At 41.6% G+C, this 24185-nt stretch overlaps 16 non-coding genes across 16 annotated transcripts; all 16 read left to right on the top strand.

Annotated features, from left to right (window-relative positions):
• The first annotated feature begins 7015 nt into the window (after positions 1-7015).
• Positions 7016-7087, top strand: trnap-ugg (transfer RNA proline (anticodon UGG)). Its single transcript has one exon. It is a non-coding gene; the product is annotated as a tRNA-Pro (tRNA).
• Positions 7088-8251: 1164 nt separating this feature from the next.
• trnap-cgg (transfer RNA proline (anticodon CGG)) lies at positions 8252-8323 on the top strand. Its single transcript has one exon. It is a non-coding gene; the product is annotated as a tRNA-Pro (tRNA).
• A 332-nt stretch (positions 8324-8655) lies between these two features.
• trnap-cgg (transfer RNA proline (anticodon CGG)) lies at positions 8656-8727 on the top strand. The gene has a single exon. It is a non-coding gene; the product is annotated as a tRNA-Pro (tRNA).
• Positions 8728-9782: 1055 nt separating this feature from the next.
• Positions 9783-9854, top strand: trnap-cgg (transfer RNA proline (anticodon CGG)). The gene has a single exon. It is a non-coding gene; the product is annotated as a tRNA-Pro (tRNA).
• Positions 9855-10901: 1047 nt separating this feature from the next.
• Positions 10902-10973, top strand: trnap-cgg (transfer RNA proline (anticodon CGG)). Its single transcript has one exon. It is a non-coding gene; the product is annotated as a tRNA-Pro (tRNA).
• A 1055-nt stretch (positions 10974-12028) lies between these two features.
• On the top strand, positions 12029-12100 carry trnap-cgg (transfer RNA proline (anticodon CGG)). Its single transcript has one exon. It is a non-coding gene; the product is annotated as a tRNA-Pro (tRNA).
• A 1055-nt stretch (positions 12101-13155) lies between these two features.
• Positions 13156-13227, top strand: trnap-cgg (transfer RNA proline (anticodon CGG)). Its single transcript has one exon. It is a non-coding gene; the product is annotated as a tRNA-Pro (tRNA).
• A 1047-nt stretch (positions 13228-14274) lies between these two features.
• trnap-cgg (transfer RNA proline (anticodon CGG)) lies at positions 14275-14346 on the top strand. Its single transcript has one exon. It is a non-coding gene; the product is annotated as a tRNA-Pro (tRNA).
• Positions 14347-15401: 1055 nt separating this feature from the next.
• Positions 15402-15473, top strand: trnap-cgg (transfer RNA proline (anticodon CGG)). The gene has a single exon. It is a non-coding gene; the product is annotated as a tRNA-Pro (tRNA).
• A 1055-nt stretch (positions 15474-16528) lies between these two features.
• On the top strand, positions 16529-16600 carry trnap-cgg (transfer RNA proline (anticodon CGG)). Its single transcript has one exon. It is a non-coding gene; the product is annotated as a tRNA-Pro (tRNA).
• Positions 16601-17655: 1055 nt separating this feature from the next.
• trnap-cgg (transfer RNA proline (anticodon CGG)) lies at positions 17656-17727 on the top strand. Its single transcript has one exon. It is a non-coding gene; the product is annotated as a tRNA-Pro (tRNA).
• A 1055-nt stretch (positions 17728-18782) lies between these two features.
• trnap-cgg (transfer RNA proline (anticodon CGG)) lies at positions 18783-18854 on the top strand. Its single transcript has one exon. It is a non-coding gene; the product is annotated as a tRNA-Pro (tRNA).
• A 1055-nt stretch (positions 18855-19909) lies between these two features.
• On the top strand, positions 19910-19981 carry trnap-cgg (transfer RNA proline (anticodon CGG)). The gene has a single exon. It is a non-coding gene; the product is annotated as a tRNA-Pro (tRNA).
• Positions 19982-21030: 1049 nt separating this feature from the next.
• Positions 21031-21102, top strand: trnap-cgg (transfer RNA proline (anticodon CGG)). Its single transcript has one exon. It is a non-coding gene; the product is annotated as a tRNA-Pro (tRNA).
• A 1049-nt stretch (positions 21103-22151) lies between these two features.
• On the top strand, positions 22152-22223 carry trnap-cgg (transfer RNA proline (anticodon CGG)). Its single transcript has one exon. It is a non-coding gene; the product is annotated as a tRNA-Pro (tRNA).
• Positions 22224-23278: 1055 nt separating this feature from the next.
• Positions 23279-23350, top strand: trnap-cgg (transfer RNA proline (anticodon CGG)). The gene has a single exon. It is a non-coding gene; the product is annotated as a tRNA-Pro (tRNA).
• Positions 23351-24185: the final 835 nt, after the last annotated feature.

The raw sequence follows: 24185 nt of genomic DNA, 5'->3' as shown, positions 1-24185 counted from the left end.
TATAATTGTAATCATGTTGGGGAGAGATTACCCTTCTGTCATTTGGTTGATAGCATATCAATACTCTGAGAGATGGATCACAGGATCTGACTTTATTGTAGAAGGACGCAGAGTGTAGCCGGGTGCAGATCTACCCACAGCATCTTGGTTAATGCTAGGTTTTGATTTGGCAGTAAAGTTTGAAGCTGAGGTTAGGGTTAGGGTCTGGAATTAAGATTAGGTACAAAGTTTGAAGCGCTAAAGTTAAGTAGGTATTGGTTAAGGTTTAGGAATTGTTTAGAGTTGCTGAAGTATAAATAAATAGGTTAGAAATATAAAAGTTAGAAATGGTTTCATAAGACTTTGGCCAGTTGTCAAATACCTTCACCTCCTCCATCTACAGGAGGTTCTTCATAGTCTAGCCTTACAGACCAGGACAATGCCTATCTGTTATAGAACCTCAGCTCTCAGCCTCCTCTGGTTCCCAGGCACATATACATTTGAAGAATATGAAATGTAAAAGAACTGTACCACCAGGGGGTGCTGTCGGACAGGCACCACGAGTACAGTCTGGTGGAGACAGTAGGTCAGATGATGGCTGTACAGTAGCACCTAGAAGTCCATTTAGCCAATAGGGCGCGACCTGATTGCACGGCCCTCCCCAACTAGACAACAGGCCATGAGGGGACGAACAACACACATCCTGAAAGGGCCTGGGTGGAGGAACGGAGGAAACCTCTTCCGAGGAGTCCGCCGCCCTGGAGGAGAAAATCAGAAAATCAGCCATATATACCTGGATAACAAGGCGCCGTGGCCTTCAGAGTGAGCGTGTTGTTATGTAAGGGGCTCCTCTATTGAGGCCTTCCTGGAAATAACAACGGTTATTGTGCAGAGGACAAGGTGCTCAGAGCCTCTCTAGTGGAGCTGTATCAGAGAAGAGAAAGTCAGGTTAGGGGTTATAATAATGGGATTTTAAGCATGGTAAAGGAAGGATGGTGTTTGGAGAGATCCGGTTAGGCCTAACAGTATGTACTGTGTGTTGCAGGGGCGTCGATAGAGACAGTGCGGGCGGGGCCATTGCCTGGGGCCCATGGAGCAGGGGGGGGCGCTGTAGAGAGCAGTTGGTAAGGCGGAGAACCGGCTCTTTTGAGGGATTCAGATTGCCACCTCAGAGAATAGCTGTTTCATTGACGCGGCCGTTTGCTTCATGTGCCCTCGCAACCCGAAAGGTAAAGCCAAAGATTTCCTTTTGTTGGGTAAAACAGCATCTATGGCAAAAATAAATGCTTATTTTTCATAAAATATCAAAACTATGAATAAACTATGGGAAGTGATTAAATTAAATTAATAAATTGTTATTTTCTTTGGTATTTTTGTCCCATGAAAATGATTGCTGGGTTATATATGATAAAGAAAAACTTATCTTTGGGACACGCCGGCCAGCAAAATATTTGATTTAATATTAGAGCACGCATTATCATGGGAAAGTACAGGCGGCAAAGTTACCAAGGATACATGTGAGACAATGAGTGAACAAGATTATTATAGGGAAACTTTCACATCGTGGGTTAATACAAAGGAAACAAAGGTGTGGGGGAGTGACCATCATGGAGAGTTTAGGATTAGCGGGAGAGGCCAAGTTAAACTGCGATACACAATGGGTGAAGTGGACATGTCTGCAAGTCTGCAAGCAAGGCTGCAACACAGATAAAGGAATCTCCATAACAAAGAAGTCAGTCGATTGGCATAGCCTGAGTATCAGACTTCGTGGCTACAATGGCAAATGCCAATGATATGAACACCTCTCAGTCAGAGAGAGGAAGCGAGGTAACACTGCGGGAAAGCATACAATTCCTTTTAAATTGACTAGTAATTATATTAACAAGGTCAATATAATTTCATTGTATATTATAGTTATGATTGATATTTCCACGACAACATGCAGTAGTCCGATGTCTAGTCCCTATTTGATCATGTGACGGTAGCTAGTTTGGGTGCAAAAACTGAACGTCAAGACTGACAAGCTCAGCACATGCATTCAAACATAGAAGCAGCAGTAAGAGAAGACGAGAGAGCAGAGAACCAGAGGAGAGGAAGCAACGCTCCCTAAATTAGATTTCGTTGGCTTTTTTATAAGAGTAGCCAGCCCACGTACGACCCCCCCTCCTGGCAGCAATGCAGCGGTCTGCCGGTAACGCAAGGAAGGGAGATAGAAATATAGTCCTTAATGATCCCATGTTAGGCTGTTGTGTTTGATCCACTTTTTTCACAATGATGAACGCACAATGGTTTTGATAACTTCCTCTTTGACCTCTTCTTTCTTTCCCAATAGCGCGAGTAAGCATTCGACTGGAGTCCAGCACATTGTTGGGAAAATATATACACCCAGTTGTGTGTTTGTGTATGCTTGTGTTGTGTGGTGTGTGCGTGAGTGTGTTGTGTTCGTGTGTTTGTGTGTGTGTGCGTGTGTGTGCGTGTGTGCGTGTTTGTGCTCCTTAACAAGGGCCCTCCATATAGTAGTCCTAGAGCCCTTCATATCGTGGTCCTGGGGCCCTATTGGGCCCTTCATATAGTGGTCCTGGGGCCCTTCATATAGTGGTCCTGGGGCCCTTTATATAGTGGTCCTGGGGCCCTTCATATAGTGGTCCTTGGGCCTTTCATATAGTCGACCTGGGCCCTTCATATAGTGGCCCTGGGGCCCTTCATATTGTGGCTCTGGGGCCCTATTGGGCCCTTCATATAGTGGTCCTGGGGCCCTTCATATAGTGGTCCTGGGGCCCTCATATAGTGGTCCTGGGGCCCTTCATATAGTGGCTCTGGGGCCCTATTGGGCCCTTCATATAGTGGTCCTGGGGCCCTTCATATAGTGGTTCTGGGGCCCTATTGGGGCCTTCATATAGTGGTCCTGGGGCCCTTCATATAGTGGTCCTGGGGCCCTTCATATCGTGGTCCTGGGGCCCTATTGGGCCCTTCATATAGTGGTCCTGGGGCCCTTCATATAGCGGTCCTGGGGCCCTTCATATAGTGGTCCTTGGGCCCTTCATATAGTGGTCCTGGGGCCCTTCATATAGTGGCCCTGGGGCCCTTCATATAGTGGTCCTGGGGCCCTTCATATAGTGGTCCTGGGGCCCTTCATATAGTGGTTCTGGGGCCCTATTGGGCCCTTCATATAGTGGTCCTGGGGCCCTTCATATAGTGGTCCTGGGGCCCTTCATATAGTGGTTCTGGGGCCCTATTGGGCCCTTCATATAGTGGTCCTGGGGCCCTTCATATAGTGGTTCTGGGGCCCTATTGGGCCCTTCATATAGTGGTTCTGGGGCCCTTCATATAGTGGTCCTGGGGCCCTCCATATAATGGTCCTTCCTCACCACCTGGCCTGCTGTCTCAGCCTCACCATACACTTCACACACTCAGTGGTTCTTGATGAAGACTTTCATAACGTTAACGCAGAGCAGAAATCGATGATTAATCACAGGGGGGGATGTCTTTCTTTCTTAAGGCCATTTTTAGAGATTTCTTATTAACTCTTGTGGATGTCATGTACAGCTAATGAATAAATAAATTATTCATCTTTCTTTTAATTTGAAAACCTTCGACAGAGACAAATGTGGTGGAGGAGCCTGAGACTAAGGAAAGCCCGACATCTTCTCAGGGAATATTTCTGGCTCCAGGATCTATCTCTTCCGTCCAACAGATCTGTCTCCCTGCTGGTGGGTGTGTGTCAGAGAGCTCCCAGCTCATCAGTGTTCCCTCAACGCTCTGGATTATCCTCTCTTCAGGAACACTAAATACATGAAGCATGTTGCATTGAAGGTGAAGTAGGCACGATTTAAGAGTGAGTGTGATTCTATAGCGATGCCAGAGCCATCCGTCGGTGATAGTGAATAAAGTGCTCTTGGAAGAATAGTGTTTTGAGTTGACTGTGCTTTAATCATTATTAGACCATTTCGATTTCCGGCCGCTGCTGGCTAATTTCTGACCATTCGGGACATCTCTTGGTGAGGGAATTCATTTTGGCGTTAATCACATTCACTACAACGCTTTATCATAGCTCCACCTCAATCGAAGGCACTCCAACAGGGAGTGACTTATATATATCTTACTACTATAATAGCAGGCCTGTCGGCGCAGTTACTCAAGTTAGTCATGTGCACATGTGCCAAGCAGCCTGCAGCTCACACACACACACACACACACACACACACACACACACACACACACACACACACACACACACACACACACACACACACACACACACACACACACACACACACACAAACAGCAGGCGCGAACGCATACATACACCGCAAGCACGCACATACACACCACATACTCACACCGCACACACACACACACACATGCGCATGAACATGCACAGAAACGCACACACGCGCGCACATACGCACGCGCAAACACCGCACGCCAAGAGAAAGGCAGCGACACACTCGCCGAGGTAAGACGTTATGTTTTCAGACATAATGCCACCGCCATCGACACACGCGCAGGTAAGAACAAACACACACGCGCACACACCGCAGCGAGACTCTCCCAGGTAAGACATTATGTTTTTAAACATAACGACTCCGCCATCGACACGCGAGCCCATGTAAGAACACACACACACACACACACGGTAGCGACACACTCGCCCAGGTAAGACGTTCTGTCTATAGACTGTAGAAATTGCGGTAAAAGAAGAGAAGAGACGATTTAGACAATCAACGGCAGGTCGTTCATTTTGTCATATAAAAAACGTTAAATACAAACATCGCACCGACCGGCATATCAACACACAAGTGACGTGTTCTCAAAGAGACAGGGTCACTACAACACATTGAAAATATGTCAATAACACAGTATGGGGAACTATGTCTATAGAGTCCACCGCAATACTACACTTTGTTGCTCAAATGTAATATTACTCTCCTCCTTGAGCCTCCTGAAATGTCTTTACACCATGTTGCTCAAACTTAAAGGTCCCATGGCATGCTTATTTATGGATGCTTTAATCTAGATATTGGGCCCCTAACACAGTATTTGAAGACGCAAATCCCGAAATTCAGCCATGGTGCAGAATTACAGCTACTACGAGCCAGTCGCACATTATGCTTTACCCAAACGCGCCGTTTAGGTGTCTGTAGCTTTAATGCAAATGAGGAGGAGGAGGCGGGTCGAGGAGGAAGGTGGGGCTGTGGCCCTGAGCAGTTTGCGGCCACGGTACCATGCGCTCTGTTTGCAGTGGATTTATAACAATGGCGAGGCGCACACAGCCTTTGGCCGTGTTCTGTAAATATTCTAGAACAATCCGGGTGATCCAGCGGGAGTCCTGGAGCTCTATATCTAAATAATATCATATTATTCATAGATACTGTGGCAACCCGGCACGGTGAGCGAACCACCTCCTCCCAAACAGGACACAACTTTGAGGGGAAAAAAAACAAAAAGGCATGTTTAATCTAAAACATAACACAAAGTCTCTCAAAACACAAAAGAACGTAAAACCTGGGAGGAATCAACGGTCCCATCCGTCGTGGGTGGAATCCCGTCACCCACGAGGACCGGTCTCTCCGTAAGGAGCCACATGGCTGGGAGAGCCCCGAATGAGTGGAGAAGCAGGCTATTTAAGCCCTGCTTCTCCACCTGTTCCATAGGTGTTCGCCCTGACCTTAATTGGCCCGGGCCGGGTTCCCACAATACCTATATCATATAATACCTATTGTGACGGCCAAAAGCTGAGTGCACCTCCAGACGATATCGCAAATCTCAAACGACTGCGACGGGTTCTCCGACATCTCTGGTTCTTCCACGTCCACATCAATCTGAAGTAGACTGAATCACGACATGGAGGAGATAGGGTTTGTTGCCGCGATTGTCTCCCACCAGAGCCTCGCTGCCGAGGGACCGGCGCCTCGGCCCCAGGCAGTGGGCAACGCTTAGGCATAATTGTCCAAAGTGAGTAAAATATATACTACTTATTGCATTACAGTAATGATGTGTCCGGTTTAATTTGCCTGAAGATATATCCCAATTTGTTTTATTTTTGTAGTTTCATGGCAACTAAGACTATGACAAAAATGACCGACAACGAGCCCAAAACTCCTGACTGTTTTGCTTGGATGGTTGAAAGGGTTGAAAGCCCTTGCAAAGGATTTGAAAAAGCGCCTCCTCGAATTGGAGCCTAAATTCAGTACCTTGGACTACTCGGCAACACTATATCCTCGGAAATCTGTAACTATTTTTGCATTACAAAATAAGACTTTAAAGGTGAACTGAACTGAAATAACCAAAACGACAGTATTCTGAGTAGCCATAGAAGAAAATAACACTGCAATGTTACAATACTCAAACTGTTCACGGGCATCACACTGATCACAACGTACATTCAGACGCCTTAAAAGCACATTAAGGTTTTTTAACTTTGACTACTGCTTATGATCTAGCATTGATTCTCGTGTACATAATACACTCCTAATTTGGTTTGTGGCAATGACAGATAAACAAAATGAGACCTTGTGTAGGTCTTCAAGGAATGTGTAGTTTTTATGAGGGGATTCTAAGCATTTAAGCACCACATTCTCAGTCCAAAGTATTGCCTTTTGAGAAAAGCATTTCAAAATGCTGCTTATTGACTTGAGGTGGTAGGATTTGACCCCACACCTCCTAAGAGACTGGAGCCTTAATCCAGCACCTTAGAACGCTCGGCCCCACAACCAGAAATATTGTTCTTTCTTAATGGCCTTTCAAATTGATGCTTCAATGCAAAGAGCTGAAAGCCCTTGCAAAGGATTTGAAAAAAACGCCTCCTCGAACTGGAGTTTAAATACAGCACCTTGTACAACTCGGCAACACTATATCACAGGAAATTTGTGACTATTTTTTTATCACAAAATAAGACTTTCATGCTGTCCAAATGAGGAATGAATGTTGTAAGTTGGTGGCAATGAGTTTGAACTAAACACTTGTTCTGAAACTGTTGAACCCCTGCTTATCATTTGACCTACTTATAAATTTTACAAAAGGGTGTTAAATAAGAGGCTCGTTGGTCTAGGGGTATGATTCTCGCTTTGGGTGCGAGAGGTCCCGGGTTCAAATCCCGGACGAGCCCTCTTTTTTGTGCTCAATGTCTTTCAAAGTCCCTCCAGGCCATGGATTGGTCCAACCTTTCATGAAATGCTGAAGGACTCCCATTGAAATCACTTAATCCAAGGAGTTTTCTTGGCAGGCCAGTGAATATTTTTGCCTTAGTTGCCATCAACCCGAAAACCTTCTTTCGTTGGAAATAAAATATATTGAGGCAAATACAACAGGACAGGTCATTGCTGAAATGTAAAAAGGAGTACAAATCATTCAGACTTTGGACAATTATGTGTTCATAAAGTGCTTTTATTCCTGGGTCCTTGGTGTAGTTGTTAGCACTCCGGCCTTTGAGTCCAGTGATCAGAGTTCAAATCTCATTGGAGGCTTGTAGAGTTTACATTCTTCCTAACAAAACGTTATGCTGAGTAATCATCGTCTCTCTGACAAAATTTCAACAGCATACCAGAAAAATACAATGTGCAATGTTGAAATACTCAAACTGTTCACTGGCAATTTACTAACCACAACGTACATTTAGACGCCTTAAAAGCACACTAAGGTTGTTCAACTTTGACTACTGCTTATTATGTAGCATTGATTCTCATTTACATATTTCACTCCAAATTTGGTAAGAGGCAATCAAGGATAAACAAAATGGGACCTTGTGTAGGTCTTCAAGAAATTTTGTAGTTTGTTTGAGGGGATTCTATGTATCGACACATTGTCAGTCGACGGTATTGCCTTTTGAGAAAAGCTTTTCAAAATGCTCCTTGGATGCAGGTTATCGACAGGCTGTGGTAGGATTTAAACCCACGCCTCCTAATAGAATGGAGCCCTAATCCAGTGCTTTAGATCACTGGGCCACACTACCAGAAATATCATTATTTCTTAATTGCCTTTCAAAATGATGCTTCAATGCAAAGGGTTGAAAGCCCTTGCAAAGGATTTGAAAAAGCGCCTCCTCGAACTGGAGCCTAAATTCAGCATCTTGGACAACTCGGCAACACCAAATCATAGGACATCTGTAACTATTTTTGCATTACAAAATCAGACTTTAAGGCAGTCCAAATGAAGAATGAATATTGTAAGTTGGTGGCATTGAGTTTGAACTAAACAATTGTTCTGAAGATGTTGCACCCCTGCTTATCATTTGACCAAATTCAGAAATTGACATTTAATTTTCAGATTCTGTGGCTCGTTGGTCTAGGGGTATGATTCTCGCTTCGGGTGTGAGAGGTCCTGGGTTCAAATCCCGGACGAGCCCTTACGTTTGTGCAAAGTACCTCAAGGCCATGGATTGAACCAATCATTCTTGAAATGCTGAGGGACTCCAATTGAAATTGAAAGGATTTGAAAAAGCGCCTCCTCGAACTGGAGCGTAAATTCAGCATCTTGGACAACACTGCAACACAATATCATAGGACATCTGTGACTATTTTTGCATTACAAAATCAGAATTCGAGGCAGTCCAAGTGAAGAATGAATATTGTAAGTTGGTGGCATTGAGTTTGAACCAAACAATTGTTCTGAAACTGTTGCACCCCTGCTTATCGTTTGACCAATTTCAGAAATTGGCTTATCAATTTAAGCATCAGTGGCTCGTTGGTCTAGGGGTATGATTCTCGCTTCGGGTGCGAGAGGTCCTGGGTTCAAATCCCGGACGAGCCCGTACATTTGAGGTAACTACCTCATGACCATGGATTGCTCCAATCTTTCTTGAAATGAAGTTAGAAATAATTGAAATCACTTAAACCAAGGAGTTTCTTTCGCAAGTTAGTGTATATATTTGCCCTAGGTCAGACTTGGGAGAATTCTGTATTCATAAAGTACTACAAGCATAGGTTTTGTGTTGTAATTGTTAGCACTCCTGCCTTTGAGTCCAGTGATCAGAGTTCAAATCTCATTGGAGGCATGTAGAGTTTACATTCTTCCTAACAAAACGTTATTCTGAGTAACCATCGTTTCTCTGACAAAATTTCAACAGTGTACCAGAAAAATACATTCTGCAATGTTGAAATACTCAAACTGTTCACTGGCAATTTACCAACCACAACGTACATTTAGACGCCTTAAAAGCACACTAAGGTTGCTCAACTTTGACTACTGCTTATTATCTAGCATTGATTCTCATTTACATAATTCACTCCAAATTTGGTAAGAGGCAATGAAGGATAAACAAAATGAGACCTTGTGTAGGTCTTCAAGGAATGTTGTAGTTTGTTTGAGGGGATTCTATGTATTGAAGCGAAAAATTGTCGGTCGACGGTATTGCCTTTTGAGAAAAGCTTTTCAGAATGCTCCTTGGATGCAGGTTATCAACAGGCTGTGGTAGGATTTAAACCCACGCCTCCTAATCGAATGGAGCCCTCATCCAGTGCTTTAGATCACTGGGCCACACTACCAGAAATATCATTCTTTCTTAATTGCCTTTCAAAATGATGCTTCAATGCAAAGGGTTGAAAGCCCTTGCAAAGGCTTTGAAAGAGCGCCTCCTCGAACTGGAGCCTAAATTCAGCATCTTGGACAACTCGGCAACACTATATCATAGGACATCTGTAACTATTTTTGCATTACAAAATCTGAATTTAAGGCAGTCCAAATGAAGAATGAATATTGTAAGTTGGTGGCATTGAGTTTGAACTAAACAATTGCTCTGAAACTGTTGCACCCCTGCTTATCGTTTGACCAACTGCTGAAATTGACTTATCTCTTTAAGATACAGTGGCTCGTTGGTCTAGGGGTATGATTCTCGCTTCGGGTGCGAGAGGTCCCGGGTTCAAATCCGGGACGAGCCCGTACATTTGAGCCAACTAGCTCATGACCATCCAACCTTTCTTGATATGAAGTTAGAATTAATTGAAATCACTTAAACCAAGGAGTTTCCTTCGCAAGTTAGTGAATATATTTGCCCTAGGTCAGACTTGGGACAATTCTGTATTCATGAAGTACTACAAGCATAGGTTTTGTGTTGTAATTGTTAGCACTCCTGCCTTTGAGTCCAGTGATCAGAGTTCAAATCTCATTGGAGGCATGTAGAGTTTACATTCTTCCTAACAAAACGTTATTCTGAGTAACCATCGTTTCTCTGACAAAATTTCAACAGTGTACCAGAAAAATACATTCTGCAATGTTGATATACTCAAACTGTTCACTGGCAATTTATTAACCACAACGTACATTTAGACGCCTTAAAAGCACACTAAGGTTGTTCAACTTTGACTACTGCTTATTATCTAGCATTGATTCTCATTGACATAATTCACTCCAAATTTGGTAAGAGGCAATGACAGATAAACAAAATGAGACCTTCTGTAGGTCTTCAAGGAATGTTGTAGATTGTTTGAGGTGATTCTATGTATTGAAGCGACACATTGTCAGTCGACGGTATTGCCTTTTGAGAAAAGCTTTTCAAAATGCTCCTTGGATGCAGGTTATCGACAGGCTGTGGTAGGATTTAAACCCACGCCTCCTAATCGAATGGAGCCCTCATCCAGTGCTTTAGATCACTGGGCCACACTACCAGAAATATCATTCTTTCTTAATTGCCTTTCAAAATGATGCTTCAATGCAAAGGGTTGAAAGCCCTTGCAAAGGCTTTGAAAAAGCGCCTCCTCGAACTGGAGCCTAAATTCAGCATCTTGGACAACTCGGCAACACTATATCATAGGACATCTGTAACTATTTTTGCATTACAAAATCTGAATTTAAGGCAGTCCAAATGAAGAATGAATATTGTAAGTTGGTGGCATTGAGTTTGAACTAAACAATTGCTCTGAAACTGTTGCACCCCTGCTTATCGTTTGACCAACTGCTGAAATTGACTTATCATTTTAAGATACAGTGGCTCGTTGGTCTAGGGGTATGATTCTCGCTTCGGGTGCGAGAGGTCCCGGGTTCAAATCCCGGACGAGCCCGTACATTTGAGCCAACTACCTCATGACCATGGATTGCTCCAACCTTTCTTGAAATGAAGTTAGAAATAATTGAAATCACTTAAACCAAGGAGTTTCTTTTGCAAGTTAGTGAATATATTTGCCCTAGGTCAGACTTGGGAGAATTCTGTATTCATAAAGTACTACAAGCATAGGTTTTGTGTTGTAATTGTTAGCACTCCTGCCTTTGAGTCCAGTGATCAGAGTTCAAATCTCATTGGAGGCATGTAGAGTTTACATTCTTCCTAACAAAACGTTATTCTGAGTAACCATCGTCTCTCTGACAAAATGTCAACAGTGTACCAGAAAAATACATTCTGCAATTTTGAAATACTCAAACTGTTCACTGGCAATTTATTAACTACAAAGTACATTTAGATGCCTTAAAAGCACACTAAGGTTGTTCAACTTTGACTACTGCTTATTATCTAGCATTGATTCTCATTTACATAATTCACTCCAAAATTGGTAAGAGGCAATGACAGATAAAAAAAATGAGACCTTCTGTAGGTCTTCAAGGATTGTTGTAGTTTGTTTGAGGGGATTCTATGTATTGAAGCGACACATTGTCAGTCGACGGTATTGCCTTTTGAGAAAAGCTTTTCAAAATGCTCCTTGGATGCAGGTTATCGACAGGCTGTGGTAGGATTTAAACCCACGCCTCCTAATCGAATGGAGCCCTCATCCAGTGCTTTAGATCACTGGGCCACACTACCAGAAATATCATTCTTTCTTAATTGCCTTTCAAAATGATGCTTCAATGCAAAGGGTTGAAAGCCCTTGCAAAGGCTTTGAAAAAGCGCCTCCTCGAACTGGAGCCTAAATTCAGCATCTTGGACAACTCGGCAACACTATATCATATGACATCTGTAACTATTTTTGCATTACAAAATCAGAATTCGAGGCAGTCCAAGTGAAGAATGAATATTGTAAGTTGGTGGCATTGAGTTTGAACCAAACAATTGTTCTGAAACTGTTGCACCCCTGCTTATCGTTTGACCAATTTCAGAAATTGGCTTATCAATTTAAGCATCAGTGGCTCGTTGGTCTAGGGGTATGATTCTCGCTTCGGGTGCGAGAGGTCCCGGGTTCAAATCCCGGACGAGCCCGTACATTTGAGGTAACTACCTCATGACCATGGATTGCTCCAACCTTTCTTGAAATGAAGTTAGAAATAATTGAAATCACTTAAACCAAGGAGTTTCTTTCGCAAGTTAGTGTATATATTTGCCCTAGGTCAGACTTGGGAGAATTCTGTATTCATAAAGTACTACAAGCATAGGTTTTGTGTTGTAATTGTTAGCACTCCTGCCTTTGAGTCCAGTGATCAGAGTTCAAATCTCATTGGAGGCATGTAGAGTTTACATTCTTCCTAACAAAACGTTATTCTGAGTAACCATCGTCTCTCTGACAAAATGTCAACAGTGTACCAGAAAAATACATTCTGCAATTTTGAAATACTCAAACTGTTCACTGGCAATTTACCAACCACAACGTACATTTAGACGCCTTAAAAGCACACTAAGGTTGCTCAACTTTGACTACTGCTTATTATCTAGCATTGATTCTCATTTACATAATTCACTCCAAATTTGGTAAGAGGCAATGAAGGATAAACAAAATGAGACCTTGTGTAGGTCTTCAAGGAATGTTGTAGTTTGTTTGAGGGGATTCTATGTATTGAAGCGAAAAATTGTCGGTCGACGGTATTGCCCTTTGAGAAAAGCTTTTCAGAATGCTCCTTGGATGCAGGTTATCAACAGGCTGTGGTAGGATTTAAACCCACGCCTCCTAATCGAATGGAGCCCTCATCCAGTGCTTTAGATCACTGGGCCACACTACCAGAAATATCATTCTTTCTTAATTGCCTTTCAAAATGATGCTTCAATGCAAAGGGTTGAAAGCCCTTGCAAAGGCTTTGAAAGAGCGCCTCCTCGAACTGGAGCCTAAATTCAGCATCTTGGACAACTCGGCAACACTATATCATAGGACATCTGTAACTATTTTTGCATTACAAAATCTGAATTTAAGGCAGTCCAAATGAAGAATGAATATTGTAAGTTGGTGGCATTGAGTTTGAACTAAACAATTGCTCTGAAACTGTTGCACCCCTGCTTATCGTTTGACCAACTGATGAAATTGACTTATCATCTTAAGATACAGTGGCTCGTTGGTCTAGGGGTATGATTCTCGCTTCGGGTGCGAGAGGTCCCGGGTTCAAATCCGGGACGAGCCCGTACATTTGAGCCAACTAGCTCATGACCATCCAACCTTTCTTGATATGAAGTTAGAATTAATTGAAATCACTTAAACCAAGGAGTTTCCTTCGCAAGTTAGTGAATATATTTGCCCTAGGTCAGACTTGGGACAATTCTGTATTCATGAAGTACTACAAGCATAGGTTTTGTGTTGTAATTGTTAGCACTCCTGCCTTTGAGTCCAGTGATCAGAGTTCAAATCTCATTGGAGGCATGTAGAGTTTACATTCTTCCTAACAAAACGTTATTCTGAGTAACCATCGTTTCTCTGACAAAATTTCAACAGTGTACCAGAAAAATACATTCTGCAATGTTGATATACTCAAACTGTTCACTGGCAATTTATTAACCACAACGTACATTTAGACGCCTTAAAAGCACACTAAGGTTGTTCAACTTTGACTACTGCTTATTATCTAGCATTGATTCTCATTGACATAATTCACTCCAAATTTGGTAAGAGGCAATGACAGATAAACAAAATGAGACCTTCTGTAGGTCTTCAAGGAATGTTGTAGATTGTTTGAGGTGATTCTATGTATTGAAGCGACACATTGTCAGTCGACGGTATTGCCTTTTGAGAAAAGCTTTTCAAAATGCTCCTTGGATGCAGGTTATCGACAGGCTGTGGTAGGATTTAAACCCACGCCTCCTAATCGAATGGAGCCCTCATCCAGTGCTTTAGATCACTGGGCCACACTACCAGAAATATCATTCTTTCTTAATTGCCTTTCAAAATGATGCTTCAATGCAAAGGGTTGAAAGCCCTTGCAAAGGCTTTGAAAAAGCGCCTCCTCGAACTGGAGCCTAAATTCAGCATCTTGGACAACTCGGCAACACTATATCATAGGACATCTGTAACTATTTTTGCATTACAAAATCTGAATTTAAGGCAGTCCAAATGAAGAATGAATATTGTAAGTTGGTGGCATTGAGTTTGAACTAAACAATTGCTCTGAAACTGTTGCACCCCTGCTTATCGTTTGACCAACTGCTGAAATTGACTTATCATTTTAAGATACAGTGGCTCGTTGGTCTAGGGGTATGATTCTCGCTTCGGGTGCGAGAGGTCCCGGGTTCAAATCCCGGACGAGCCCGTACATTTGAGCCAACTACCTCATGACCATGGATTGCTCCAACCTTTCTTGAAATGAAGTTAGAAATAATTGAAATCACTTAAACCAAGGAGTTTCTTTTGCAAGTTAGTGAATATATTTGCCCTAGGTCAGACTTGGGAGAATTCTGTATTCATAAAGTACTACAAGCATAGGTTTTGTGTTGTAATTGTTAGCACTCCTGCCTTTGAGTCCAGTGATCAGAGTTCAAATCTCATTGGAGGCATGTAGAGTTTACATTCTTCCTAACAAAACGTTATTCTGAGTAACCATCGTCTCTCTGACAAAATGTCAACAGTGTACCAGAAAAATACATTCTGCAATTTTGAAATACTCAAACTGTTCACTGGCAATTTATTAACTACAAAGTACATTTAGATGCCTTAAAAGCACACTAAGGTTGTTCAACTTTGACTACTGCTTATTATCTAGCATTGATTCTCATTTACATAATTCACTCCAAAATTGGTAAGAGGCAATGACAGATAAAAAAAATGAGACCTTCTGTAGGTCTTCAAGGATTGTTGTAGTTTGTTTGAGGGGATTCTATGTATTGAAGCGACACATTGTCAGTCGACGGTATTGCCTTTTGAGAAAAGCTTTTCAAAATGCTCCTTGGATGCAGGTTATCGACAGGCTGTGGTAGGATTTAAACCCACGCCTCCTAATCGAATGGAGCCCTCATCCAGTGCTTTAGATCACTGGGCCACACTACCAGAAATATCATTCTTTCTTAATTGCCTTTCAAAATGATGCTTCAATGCAAAGGGTTGAAAGCCCTTGCAAAGGCTTTGAAAAAGCGCCTCCTCGAACTGGAGCCTAAATTCAGCATCTTGGACAACTCGGCAACACTATATCATATGACATCTGTAACTATTTTTGCATTACAAAATCAGAATTCGAGGCAGTCCAAGTGAAGAATGAATATTGTAAGTTGGTGGCATTGAGTTTGAACCAAACAATTGTTCTGAAACTGTTGCACCCCTGCTTATCGTTTGACCAATTTCAGAAATTGGCTTATCAATTTAAGCATCGGTGGCTCGTTGGTCTAGGGGTATGATTCTCGCTTCGGGTGCGAGAGGTCCCGGGTTCAAATCCCGGACGAGCCCGTACATTTGAGGTAACTACCTCATGACCATGGATTGCTCCAACCTTTCTTGAAATGAAGTTAGAAATAATTGAAATCACTTAAACCAAGGAGTTTCTTTCGCAAGTTAGTGTATATATTTGCCCTAGGTCAGACTTGGGAGAATTCTGTATTCATAAAGTACTACAAGCATAGGTTTTGTGTTGTAATTGTTAGCACTCCTGCCTTTGAGTCCAGTGATCAGAGTTCAAATCTCATTGGAGGCATGTAGAGTTTACATTCTTCCTAACAAAACGTTATTCTGAGTAACCATCGTCTCTCTGACAAAATGTCAACAGTGTACCAGAAAAATACATTCTGCAATTTTGAAATACTCAAACTGTTCACTGGCAATTTACCAACCACAACGTACATTTAGACGCCTTAAAAGCACACTAAGGTTGCTCAACTTTGACTACTGCTTATTATCTAGCATTGATTCTCATTTACATAATTCACTCCAAATTTGGTAAGAGGCAATGAAGGATAAACAAAATGAGACCTTGTGTAGGTCTTCAAGGAATGTTGTAGTTTGTTTGAGGGGATTCTATGTATTGAAGCGAAAAATTGTCGGTCGACGGTATTGCCTTTTGAGAAAAGCTTTTCAGAATGCTCCTTGGATGCAGGTTATCAACAGGCTGTGGTAGGATTTAAACCCACGCCTCCTAATCGAATGGAGCCCTCATCCAGTGCTTTAGATCACTGGGCCACACTACCAGAAATATCATTCTTTCTTAATTGCCTTTCAAAATGATGCTTCAATGCAAAGGGTTGAAAGCCCTTGCAAAGGCTTTGAAAAAGCGCCTCCTCGAACTGGAGCCTAAATTCAGCATCTTGGACAACTCGGCAACACTATATCATAGGACATCTGTAACTATTTTTGCATTACAAAATCTGAATTTAAGGCAGTCCAAATGAAGAATGAATATTGTAAGTTGGTGGCATTGAGTTTGAACTAAACAATTGCTCTGAAACTGTTGCACCCCTGCTTATCGTTTGACCAACTGCTGAAATTGACTTATCTCTTTAAGATACAGTGGCTCGTTGGTCCAGGGGTATGATTCTCGCTTCGGGTGCGAGAGGTCCCGGGTTCAAATCCGGGACGAGCCCGTACATTTGAGCGAACTACCTCATGACCATGGATTGCTCCAACCTTTCTTGAAATGAAGTTAGAAATAATTGAAATCACTTAAACCAAGGAGTTTCTTTTGCAAGTTAGTGAATATATTTGCCCTAGGTCAGACTTGGGAGAATTCTGTATTCATAAAGTACTACAAGCATAGGTTTTGTGTTGTAATTGTTAGCACTCCTGCCTTTGAGTCCAGTGATCAGAGTTCAAATCTCATTGGAGGCATGTAGAGTTTACATTCTTCCTAACAAAACGTTATTCTGAGTAACCATCGTCTCTCTGACAAAATGTCAACAGTGTACCAGAAAAATACATTCTGCAATTTTGAAATACTCAAACTGTTCACTGGCAATTTACCAACCACAACGTACATTTAGACGCCTTAAAAGCACACTAAGGTTGCTCAACTTTGACTACTGCTTATTATCTAGCATTGATTCTCATTTACATAATTCACTCCAAATTTGGTAAGAGGCAATGAAGGATAAACAAAATGAGACCTTGTGTAGGTCTTCAAGGAATGTTGTAGTTTGTTTGAGGGGATTCTATGTATTGAAGCGAAAAATTGTCGGTCGACGGTATTGCCTTTTGAGAAAAGCTTTTCAGAATGCTCCTTGGATGCAGGTTATCAACAGGCTGTGGTAGGATTTAAACCCACGCCTCCTAATCGAATGGAGCCCTCATCCAGTGCTTTAGATCACTGGGCCACACTACCAGAAATATCATTCTTTCTTAATTGCCTTTCAAAATGATGCTTCAATGCAAAGGGTTGAAAGCCCTTGCAAAGGCTTTGAAAAAGCGCCTCCTCGAACTGGAGCCTAAATTCAGCATCTTGGACAACTCGGCAACACTATATCATAGGACATCTGTAACTATTTTTGCATTACAAAATCTGAATTTAAGGCAGTCCAAATGAAGAATGAATATTGTAAGTTGGTGGCATTGAGTTTGAACTAAACAATTGCTCTGAAACTGTTGCACCCCTGCTTATCGTTTGACCAACTGCTGAAATTGACTTATCTCTTTAAGATACAGTGGCTCGTTGGTCCAGGGGTATGATTCTCGCTTCGGGTGCGAGAGGTCCCGGGTTCAAATCCGGGACGAGCCCGTACATTTGAGCGAACTACCTCATGACCATGGATTGCTCCAACCTTTCTTGAAATGAAGTTAGAAATAATTGAAATCACTTAAACCAAGGAGTTTCTTTTGCAAGTTAGTGAATATATTTGCCCTAGGTCAGACTTGGGAGAATTCTGTATTCATAAAGTACTACAAGCATAGGTTTTGTGTTGTAATTGTTAGCACTCCTGCCTTTGAGTCCAGTGATCAGAGTTCAAATCTCATTGGAGGCATGTAGAGTTTACATTCTTCCTAACAAAACGTTATTCTGAGTAACCATCGTCTCTCTGACAAAATGTCAACAGTGTACCAGAAAAATACATTCTGCAATTTTGAAATACTCAAACTGTTCACTGGCAATTTATTAACTACAAAGTACATTTAGATGCCTTAAAAGCACACTAAGGTTGTTCAACTTTGACTACTGCTTATTATCTAGCATTGATTCTCATTTACATAATTCACTCCAAAATTGGTAAGAGGCAATGACAGATAAAAAAAATGAGACCTTCTGTAGGTCTTCAAGGATTGTTGTAGTTTGTTTGAGGGGATTCTATGTATTGAAGCGACACATTGTCAGTCGACGGTATTGCCTTTTGAGAAAAGCTTTTCAAAATGCTCCTTGGATGCAGGTTATCGACAGGCTGTGGTAGGATTTAAACCCACGCCTCCTAATCGAATGGAGCCCTCATCCAGTGCTTTAGATCACTGGGCCACACTACCAGAAATATCATTCTTTCTTAATTGCCTTTCAAAATGATGCTTCAATGCAAAGGGTTGAAAGCCCTTGCAAAGGCTTTGAAAAAGCGCCTCCTCGAACTGGAGCCTAAATTCAGCATCTTGGACAACTCGGCAAAACTATATCATATGACATCTGTAACTATTTTTGCATTACAAAATCAGAATTCGAGGCAGTCCAAGTGAAGAATGAATATTGTAAGTTGGTGGCATTGAGTTTGAACCAAACAATTGTTCTGAAACTGTTGCACCCCTGCTTATCGTTTGACCAATTTCAGAAATTGGCTTATCAATTTAAGCATCAGTGGCTCGTTGGTCTAGGGGTATGATTCTCGCTTCGGGTGCGAGAGGTCCCGGGTTCAAATCCCGGACGAGCCCGTACATTTGAGGTAACTACCTCATGACCATGGATTGCTCCAACCTTTCTTGAAATGAAGTTAGAAATAATTGAAATCACTTAAACCATGGAGTTTCTTTCGCAAGTTAGTGTATATATTTGCCCTAGGTCAGACTTGGGAGAATTCTGTATTCATAAAGTACTACAAGCATAGGTTTTGTGTTGTAATTGTTAGCACTCCTGCCTTTGAGTCCAGTGATCAGAGTTCAAATCTCATTGGAGGCATGTAGAGTTTACATTCTTCCTAACAAAACGTTATTCTGAGTAACCATCGTCTCTCTGACAAAATGTCAACAGTGTACCAGAAAAATACATTCTGCAATTTTGAAATACTCAAGCTTTTCACTGGCAATTTATTAACTACAAAGTACATTTAGATGCCTTAAAAGCACACTAAGGTTGTTCAACTTTGACTACTGCTTATTATCTAGCATTGATTCTCATTTACATAATTCACTCCAAAATTGGTAAGAGGCAATGACAGATAAACAAAATGAGACCTTCTGTAGGTCTTCAAGGAATGTTGTAGTTTGTTTGAGGGGATTCTATGTATTGAAGCGACACATTGTCAGTCGACGGTATTGCCTTTTGAGAAAAGCTTTTCAAAATGCTCCTTGGATGCAGGTTATCGACAGGCTGTGGTAGGATTTAAACCCACGCCTCCTAATCGAATGGAGCCCTCATCCAGTGCTTTAGATCACTGGGCCACACTACCAGAAATATCATTCTTTCTTAATTGCCTTTCAAAATGATGCTTCAATGCAAAGGGTTGAAAGCCCTTGCAAAGGCTTTGAAAAAGCGCCTCCTCGAACTGGAGCCTAAATTCAGCATCTTGGACAACTCGGCAACACTGTATCATATGACATCTGTAACTATTTTTGCATTACAAAATCTGAATTTATGGCAGTCCAAATGAAGAATGAATATTGTAAGTTGGTGGCATTGAGTTTGAACTAAACAATTGCTCTGAAACTGTTGCACCCCTGCTTATCGTTTGACCAACTGCTGAAATTGACTTATCTCTTTAAGATACAGTGGCTCGTTGGTCTAGGGGTATGATTCTCGCTTCGGGTGCGAGAGGTCCCGGGTTCAAATCCCGGACGAGCCCGTACATTTGAGCCAACTACCTCATGACCATGGATTGCTCCAACCTTTCTTGAAATGAAGTTAGAAATAATTGAAATCACTTAAACCAAGGAGTTTCCTTCGCAAGAATATATTTGACCTAGGTCAGACTTGGGACAATTCTGTATTCATGAAGTACTACAAGCATAGGTTTTGTGTTGTAATTGTTAGCACTCCTGCCTTTGAGTCCAGTGATCAGAGTTCAAATCTCATTGGAGGCATGTAGAGTTTACATTCTTCCTAACAAAACGTTATTCTGAGTAACCATCGTTTCTCTGACAAAATTTCGACAGTGTACCAGAAAAATACATTCTGCAATGTTGAAATACTCAAACTGTTCACTGGCAATTTACCAACCACAACGTACATTTAGACGCCTTAAAAGCACACTAAGGTTGCTCAACTTTGACTACTGCTTATTATCTAGCATTGATTCTCATTTACATAATTCACTCCAAAATTGGTAAGGGGCAATGACAGATCAACAAAATGAGACCTTCTGTAGGTCTTCAAGGAATGTTGTAGTTTGTTTGAGGGGATTCTATGTATTGAAGCGACACATTGTCAGTCGACGGTATTGCCTTTTGAGAAAAGCTTTTCAAAATGCTCCTTGGATGCAGGTTATCGACAGGCTGTGGTAGGATTTAAACCCACGCCTCCTAATCGAATGGAGCCCTCATCCAGTGCTTTAGATCACTGGGCCACACTACCAGAAATATCATTCTTTCTTAATTGCCTTTCAAAATGATGCTTCAATGCAAAGGGTTGAAAGCCCTTGCAAAGGCTTTGAAAAAGCGCCTCCTCGAACTGGAGCCTAAATTCAGCATCTTGGACAACTCGGCAACACTGTATCATATGACATCTGTACCTATTTTTGCATTACAAAATCTGAATTTATGGCAGTCCAAATGAAGAATGAATATTGTAAGTTGGTGGCATTGAGTTTGAACTAAACAATTGCTCTGAAACTGTTGCACCCCTGCTTATCGTTTGACCAACTGCTGAAATTGACTTATCTCTTTAAGATACAGTGGCTCGTTGGTCTAGGGGTATGATTCTCGCTTCGGGTGCGAGAGGTCCCGGGTTCAAATCCCGGACGAGCCCGTACATTTGAGCCAACTACCTCATGACCATGGATTGCTCCAACCTTTCTTGAAATGAAGTTAGAAATAATTGAAATCACTTAAACCAAGGAGTTTCCTTCGCAAGAATATATTTGACCTAGGTCAGACTTGGGACAATTCTGTATTCATGAAGTACTACAAGCATAGGTTTTGTGTTGTAATTGTTAGCACTCCTGCCTTTGAGTCCAGTGATCAGAGTTCAAATCTCATTGGAGGCATGTAGAGTTTACATTCTTCCTAACAAAACGTTATTCTGAGTAACCATCGTTTCTCTGACAAAATTTCAACAGTGTACCAGAAAAATACATTCTGCAATGTTGAAATACTCAAACTGTTCACTGGCAATTTACCAACCACAACGTACATTTAGACGCCTTAAAAGCACACTAAGGTTGCTCAACTTTGACTACTGCTTATTATCTAGCATTGATTCTCATTTACATAATTCACTCCAAATTTGGTAAGAGGCAATGAAGGATAAACAAAATGAGACCTTGTGTAGGTCTTCAAGGAATGTTGTAGTTTGTTTGAGGGGATTCTATGTATTGAAGCGAAAAATTGTCGGTCGACGGTATTGCCTTTTGAGAAAAGCTTTTCAAAATGCTCCTTGGATGCAGGTTATCGACAGGCTGTGGTTGGATTTAAACCCACGCCTCCTAATCGAATGGAGCCCTCATCCAGTGCTTTAGATCACTGGGCCACACTACCAGAAATATCATTCTTTCTTAATTGCCTTTCAAAATGATGCTTCAATGCAAAGGGTTGAAAGCCCTTGCAAAGGCTATGAAAGAGCGCCTCCTCGAACTGGAGCCTAAATTCAGCATCTTGGACAACTCGGCAACACTATATCATAGGACATCTGTAACTATTTTTGCATTACAAAATCTGAATTTAAGGCAGTCCAAATGAAGAATGAATATTGTAAGTTGGTGGCATTGAGTTTGAACTAAACAATTGCTCTGAAACTGTTGCACCCCTGCTTATCGTTTGACCAACTGATGAAATTGACTAATCATTTTAAGATACAGTGGCTCGTTGGTCTAGGGGTATGATTCTCGCTTCGGGTGCGAGTGGTCCCGGGTTCAAATCCGGGACGAGCCCGTACATTTGAGCCAGCTACCTCATGACCATGGATTGCTCCAACCTTTCTTGAAATGAAGTTAGAAATAATTGAAATCACTTAAACCAAGGAGTTTCTTTTGCAAGTTAGTGAATATATTTGCCCTAGGTCAGACTTGGGAGAATTCTGTATTCATAAAGTACTACAAGCATAGGTTTTGTGTTGTAATTGTTAGCACTCCTGCCTTTGAGTCCAGTGATCAGAGTTCAAATCTCATTGGAGGCATGTAGAGTTTACATTCTTCCTAACAAAACGTTATTCTGAGTAACCATCGTCTCTCTGACAAAATGTCAACAGTGTACCAGAAAAATACATTCTGCAATTTTGAAATACTCAAACTGTTCACTGGCAATTTATTAACTACAAAGTACATTTAGATGCCTTAAAAGCACACTAAGGTTGTTCAACTTTGACTACTGCTTATTATCTAGCATTGATTCTCATTTACATAATTCACTCCAAAATTGGTAAGAGGCAATGACAGATAAAAAAAATGAGACCTTCTGTAGGTCTTCAAGGATTGTTGTAGTTTGTTTGAGGGGATTCTATGTATTGAAGCGACACATTGTCAGTCGACGGTATTGCCTTTTGAGAAAAGCTTTTCAAAATGCTCCTTGGATGCAGGTTATCGACAGGCTGTGGTAGGATTTAAACCCACGCCTCCTAATCGAATGGAGCCCTCATCCAGTGCTTTAGATCACTGGGCCCCACTACCAGAAATATCATTCTTTCTTAATTGCCTTTCAAAATGATGCTTCAATGCAAAGGGTTGAAAGCCCTTGCAAAGGCTTTGAAAAAGCGCCTCCTCGAACTGGAGCCTAAATTCAGCATCTTGGACAACTCGGCAAAACTATATCATATGACATCTGTAACTATTTTTGCATTACAAAATCAGAATTCGAGGCAGTCCAAGTGAAGAATGAATATTGTAAGTTGGTGGCATTGAGTTTGAACCAAACAATTGTTCTGAAACTGTTGCACCCCTGCTTATCGTTTGACCAATTTCAGAAATTGGCTTATCAATTTAAGCATCAGTGGCTCGTTGGTCTAGGGGTATGATTCTCGCTTCGGGTGCGAGAGGTCCCGGGTTCAAATCCCGGACGAGCCCGTACATTTGAGGTAACTACCTCATGACCATGGATTGCTCCAACCTTTCTTGAAATGAAGTTAGAAATAATTGAAATCACTTAAACCATGGAGTTTCTTTCGCAAGTTAGTGTATATATTTGCCCTAGGTCAGACTTGGGAGAATTCTGTATTCATAAAGTACTACAAGCATAGGTTTTGTGTTGTAATTGTTAGCACTCCTGCCTTTGAGTCCAGTGATCAGAGTTCAAATCTCATTGGAGGCATGTAGAGTTTACATTCTTCCTAACAAAACGTTATTCTGAGTAACCATCGTCTCTCTGACAAAATGTCAACAGTGTACCAGAAAAATACATTCTGCAATTTTGAAATACTCAAGCTTTTCACTGGCAATTTATTAACTACAAAGTACATTTAGATGCCTTAAAAGCACACTAAGGTTGTTCAACTTTGACTACTGCTTATTATCTAGCATTGATTCTCATTTACATAATTCACTCCAAAATTGGTAAGAGGCAATGACAGATAAACAAAATGAGACCTTCTGTAGGTCTTCAAGGAATGTTGTAGTTTGTTTGAGGGGATTCTATGTATTGAAGCGACACATTGTCAGTCGACGGTATTGCCTTTTGAGAAAAGCTTTTCAAAATGCTCCTTGGATGCAGGTTATCGACAGGCTGTGGTAGGATTTAAACCCACGCCTCCTAATCGAATGGAGCCCTCATCCAGTGCTTTAGATCACTGGGCCACACTACCAGAAATATCATTCTTTCTTAATTGCCTTTCAAAATGATGCTTCAATGCAAAGGGTTGAAAGCCCTTGCAAAGGCTTTGAAAAAGCGCCTCCTCGAACTGGA

The sequence above is a fragment of the Gadus morhua genome, chromosome 22, assembly GCF_902167405.1.
Source record: "Gadus morhua chromosome 22, gadMor3.0, whole genome shotgun sequence".
Taxonomy (NCBI): Eukaryota; Metazoa; Chordata; class Actinopteri; order Gadiformes; family Gadidae; genus Gadus; species Gadus morhua.
The sequence above is the reverse complement of the archived record's forward strand: the minus strand, read 5'-3'. Positions and strand labels throughout refer to the sequence as shown.